The sequence below is a fragment of the Solanum stenotomum genome, chromosome 2 (assembly GCF_019186545.1).
Source record: "Solanum stenotomum isolate F172 chromosome 2, ASM1918654v1, whole genome shotgun sequence".
In the NCBI taxonomy this organism is placed as follows: Eukaryota; Viridiplantae; Streptophyta; class Magnoliopsida; order Solanales; family Solanaceae; genus Solanum; species Solanum stenotomum.
In genome coordinates, this window is record NC_064283.1 from 67,139,846 (window position 1) to 67,145,811 (window position 5,966).

Genomic DNA, 5,966 nt, shown 5'->3' on the forward strand with positions numbered 1-5,966 from the left:
AGGTAAGAGTTCCTTTGTACTCTTTCCAAGCTTAAGTTATGGTTTAGATTTCCAGCTCACACACTCGTACATTCAAAGTACCGATGCCAGTTGGCCTGCATCTTATGACAATGTAGACACAGGTACCCAGGGTCAGCATTCAACACGCCGTTGATCCAGCTGAGCACTCCAGAGTCAGTGGTGAGCCTCTTTGTGTTCCAGAGGACTCAATTATGTTGTTCTTTTAGTTTTGTTTTATTAGGATGTTGTGGGGTCTATCCCAACATCCATCTCAGTATTATAGAGGCTTCATAGACAGTCAGTCAGTTAGTAGTGACTCTCTCATCTATGTATATATGTAAATATTCTATTTTGAGACTCGAGTTGCCTTTTTGGCTAGTTTTTATTTCAGTCAGGTTGTTTTAAAAATCTTACATCTCATTGAGTTTTCTGCTGAGTTAAGAAAGCTAGGCCAAGGCTTCGATTTGGGGCCAGCAATGGTCTTCGAGCGCCGGCCACGTCTAGGGTGTAGGCTCGGGGCTTGATAAACTTGGTATCAGAGCCCAGAGTTTAAGAGTCCTAGGGAGTCTATGAAGCCGTGTTTGTAGAGTCCTAGAGATCAGTGTGAAGCACGCCACATCTATAATTGGGAGGCTAAAACATTTAGGAAGATTTCTCATTTCTTTCACACTCATCTCGTGCGTTAGAGTTGATCTCTAAAAAGTTTCTGTCTAATCTGTGCTTACGCATGGTTCAGATAGGCATGCCTCCACGAAGAGTTGGCAGAGGGCGTCTTCCTAGATGTTATGTTGATAATCAAGAGTTACCATATGCCCCAGGAGTGCAACCATAAGTGGAAGTTTCTAATGCCGAGTTCAAAGAGACAATTGGAATTCTGAGTCAAGTTGTAACTACTAAGATTGGTCAGAAGAGGGGAGTTCGACAGAAAGGAGCTGACACTTCTAGGATTCGTGAGTTCTTGGGGATGAATCCTCTGAGTTTCATGGGTTTAAGCACTACTGAGGATCCGTAGAACTTTATTGAGGAGTTGAATAAGATTTTCAATGTGATGCATGTGGCAGATACTGAGCGGGTTGAACTAGCTGCGTATCAATTGAAAGATGTTTCTAGAAATTAGTTCGACCAATGGACAGGGGGCAGAGTTGAGAGTGCACCACCTGCGAGTTGGGCCTATTTTAAGGAAGCTTTCTTGGGGCATTTCTTTCCTCAAGAATTGAAAGAGGCCAAGGTACGTGAGTTCCTCACACATAAGGAGGAGTCTTTGAGTGTTAATGAGTACATTCTGAAGTTCACATAGCTCCCCCGTTATACTCCGGAGATGGTTGCGGACATGAGGAGTAGAATGAGTTTGTTTGTTGCTGGCCTGTCTCAATTGTCGAGTAAAGAAGGTAGGGCTGCAATGCTTATCAGGGACATGGACATATCAAGGTTGATGGTCTATGTGCAACAGGTTGAGGAAGAAAAGATGAGGGATAGAGAAGAGTTCAGAAATAAGAGAGCTAAGACCGGTAATGAGTCCGGGCAGCAGAAAGGTAATGCAAACCATCTGTCCTTTCAACAAAGGCAAAGGGGACCTGTTCCATCATCTGCTAGTGCACCTGTACCTACAAATAAAAGTGAGTACACTGGACAGAGTTCGCGGAATTTTAGAGCTGGACCTGCACAGTCTCAACATAGTGTGGCACAAGGAAGTAACCAGGTTATTGCATGTGCTAGGTGTGGTAGAGTCCATCTAGGGAAGTGTCGTCAGGGCCAGACGGGTTGCTTTAAGTGTGGACAAGAGGGTCACTTCATGAAGGAGTGCCCAAAGAACAAGCAAGGTAGTGGAAATCTGGGCAGTAGGGCCCAATCTTCTTCAGTTGTCCCACCAGACAGGATGGCACCTAGATGAGCTACTTCTAGTACCGGTGGAGGAGCAAATCACCTCTATGCTATCACCAGTCGCTACGAGCAAGAGAACTCTCCGAATGTTGTCACTGGTATGATCAAAGTCTTTGTTTTTTATGTGTATGCTCTGCTAAACCCAGGAGCAAGTTTTTCTTTTGTAACTCCTTATGTTGCAAATAAGTTTGATGTTCTTCCTGAAAAACTTTGTGAACCCTTTTGTGTTTCTACACTTGTTGGGGAATATATTCTAGCAGAAAGAGTTTATCGTGATTATCCTGTTTCCATCAATCACAAGAGCACCATGGTTGATTTGGTTGAGTTAGACATGGTAGATTTCGATGTCATTCTAGGTATGGATTGGCTTCATGCTTGTTATGCATCGATAGATTGTAGAACTCGAGCAGTCAAGTTTCAGTTTTCGAGTGAGCCAGTCATAGAGTGGAGTAGCAGTTCAACAGTGCCTAAGGGTCATTTTATTTCGTACCTTAGGGTGAGAAAGTTAGTTTCAAAGGGTTGTATCTATCACTTAGTCCGAGTTAATGACTTTAGTGCTGAGATACCTCATTTTCAATCAGTTCCTATAGTAAGAGAGTTTCCAGAAGTTTTTCCTGATGATCAACTTGGAATTCCTCCTGAGAGAGAAATAGAGTTCGACATAGATCTTATTCCAGATACTCATCCTATCTCTATTCCACCATATAGAATGGCACCAGCAGAGTTGAAAGAGCAGTTGAAAGATCTCCTAGAAAAGGGTTTCATTCGATCGAGTGTCTCACCTTGGGGTGCTCCGGTCTTGTTTGTGAGAAAGAAAGATGGTTCCCTTAGAATGTGTATAGATTACCGCCAGTTGAATAAGGTTACCATCAAGAATAAGTATCCTCTTCCAAGGATTGATGATCTTTTCGATCAGCTTCAGGGTGCCACTTGTTTTTCGAAGATTGACTTCAGATTAGGCTATCACCAGTTAAAAGTAAAGGAATGTGATATTCCAAAGACAGCATTCAGGACCCGATATGGTCATTTTGAGGTTTTAGTTATGTCCTTTGGGTTGACCAATGTATCGGCAGCTTTCATGGACCTTATGAATAGAGTCTTCATACCTTATTTAGATGTGTTTGTTATCATTTTCATTGATGACATACTAATTTATTCAAGGAATGAAGAAGATCATGCTAGTCATCTCAGACTAGTCCTTCAGACTTTGAAAGATAAGGAGTTGTATGCCAAGTTCTCTAAATGTGAGTTTTGGCTTAAGTCTGTGGCGTTCCTAGGCCACATTGTGTTCGGTGAAGGAATTAAAGTTGATACTCAGAAAATTGAGGCAGTGCAGAATTGGCCTAGACCCACATCTCCTACAGAAATTAAGTGTTTCTTGGGATTAGCTGGCTATTATAGAAGGTTTGTTGAAGGGTTCTCGTCTATTGCATCTCCTTTGACAAAGTTGACTCAGAAGACAGTGAAGTTTCAATGTTCTGAAGCTTGTGAGAAAAGCTTTCAGGAATTGAAAAAGAGGTTGATTACAGCTCCAGTTTTGATGTTACCAGAAGGTACTCAAGGTTTTGTGGTGTATTGTGATGCATCTAGAGTTGGTTTGGGTTGTGTCTTGATGCAAAATGGCAAAGTTATAGCTTATGCCTCGAGACAGTTGAAAGTTCATGAGAAGAACTACCCAACCCATGACTTAGAGTTGGCTGCTGTAATGTTCGCTTTGAAGATATGGTGTCATTACTTGTATGGTGTGCATGTTGACATATTCATTGATCATAAGAGCCTTCAATATGTGCTTACTCAGAAAGAGCTTAATCTCAGACAAATGAGGTGGTTAGAATTACTTAAGGACTATGACCTGAGTATTCTTTATCACCCAGGTAAGGCTAATGTTGTTGCTGATTCTTTAAGCAGATTGTCTATGGGTAGCACCGCCCATATTAAAGAAGAGAAGAGAGAGCTAGAAAAAGATGTGCACAGACTGGCACGCCTAGGAGTCAGCCTTATAGACTCCGCTGAAGTGGGAATAGAAGTGACGAGCAGGGCCGAGTCATCACTAGTGTCGGACGTGAAAGAGAAACAAGACCAAGATCCCATTTTGCTTGAGTTGAAGGCAAATGTTCAAAAGCAAAGAGTACTAGCTTTTGAACAAGGGGGAGATGGTGTTTTGAGATTTCAAGGTAGATTGTGTGTACCTATGGTAGATGGACTCCAAGAGAGGATTATGGAGGAAGCTCATATCTCCAAATATTCCATTCATCCGGGTTCTACAAAGATGTATTGTGACTTGAGAGAAGTTTATTGGTGGGATGGCATGAAGAAGGGCATTGCAGAGTTTGTTGCTAAGTGTCCAAATTGCCAACAAGTGAAAGTTGAACACCAAAGGCCCGTTGGTTTAGCTCAGAGGATAGAAATTCCAGAATGGAAGTGGGGGATGATCAATATGGATTTCATCACAGGGTTGCCAAGGTCTCGCAGGCAACATGATTCTATTTGGATGATTGTCGACAGAATGACAAAATTAGCGTATTTTCTACTGGTAAAGACTACCAATTCAGCAGAAAACTATGCCAAGTTGTATATTCAAGAGGTGGTGACACTTCATGGAGTCCCAGTCTCTATTATTTCAGATAGAGGTGCACAGTTCTGGAAATCTTTTGTGAAAGACTTGGGTTCCAAGGTGAACTTGAGTACTGCCTTTCATCCTCAGACTGATGGGAAAGCGGAGCATACTATTCAGACTTTAGAGGATATGTTGAGGGCTTGTGTGATCGATTTCAAAGGTAATTGGAATGATCACCTACCTCTCTTTGAGTTTGCCTACAACAACAGTTATCACTCCAGCATCCAAATGGCTCCATACGAAGCTCTTTATGGGAGAAGATGTAGATCTCCTATTGGATGGTTTGAAGTTGGTGAAGTAGGGTTGATAGGACCAGATTTAGTTTACCAAGCTATGAAGAAGGTGAAAGTGATTCAAGAGAGATTGAAAACGGCACAGAGTCGCCAAAAATCCTACACTGATGTTAGGAGAAGGGCGTTAGAGTTTGAAATAGATGATTGAGTATATTTGAAAGTTTCACGCATGAAAGGGGTTATGAGGTTTGGTAAGAAGGGGAAACTTAGTCCCCGGTATATTGGACCTTACCGCATAGCCAAGAGGATTGGCAATGTTGCATATGAGTTGGAGTTACCGCAGGAACTAGCAGCGGTTCATCCGGTATTTCATGTCTCCATGTTGAAAAAGTGCATAGGCGATCCTTCATTGATCCTGCTGACTGAAAGTGTAAGGATCAATGATAGCTTATCTTATGAGGAGATTCCTGTTCAAATTTTAGATCAGCAAGTTCGTATATTGAGAACGAAAGATGTAGCATCAGTCAAGGTCCTGTGGAGGAACCAATTGGTTGAGGAAGCTACTTGGGAAGCCAAAGAGGACATGAAGAAGAGATATCTACATCTCTTTGAGTCCGGAGGAAATGCAGATTAAGCTACTAATTTCCTTCTAAGTGCTCTTTAAATTGTAATGATCATGTTGTTATTTTGCATGATTGCTTGTAGTGTGTTTGAGGTTGATGTTACACCCTTAGCCTTGTTAGAGTAATCTCATTCGAGGACGAATGTTCCCAAGGGGGAGATATTGTAACATCCGACAATTTGAAACAACTATGAAAAAGCTTAGAATTAGAAATAGTAATTTTTGGAAGGAGTTCAAAAATCTGGAATTTTTTTTTGGCTAAGTATGGAAAATAATGAATTTTTGGCCAACTTTGAAAAGTTATAACTCCTAGATCAGGATGATATAGGTGTAGTTCCAGTTATGTTTGCAAAGTTCATGGATTGGTCTTTCCAACGCCATCAAGTTTGCTCGTTTTCGAGTTCATATGAGTGAGTTATGCCCTTTCGAAGTTGGGCAGTTGGCAAAGAATCCGTCCGGAAATTTGTAAGGGTATTTTGGTCTTTTCCCTAGCCTTTTCTTTTGGATATATATTAGTGTGTTAGACCCATTTTGATCAGTTTTCCTCATTTTAAAGAGTGAGAGTAAGGGTTTGCGAGTGAAGAGAAGAAGAAGAGGAGAAAGAGAAGATCAA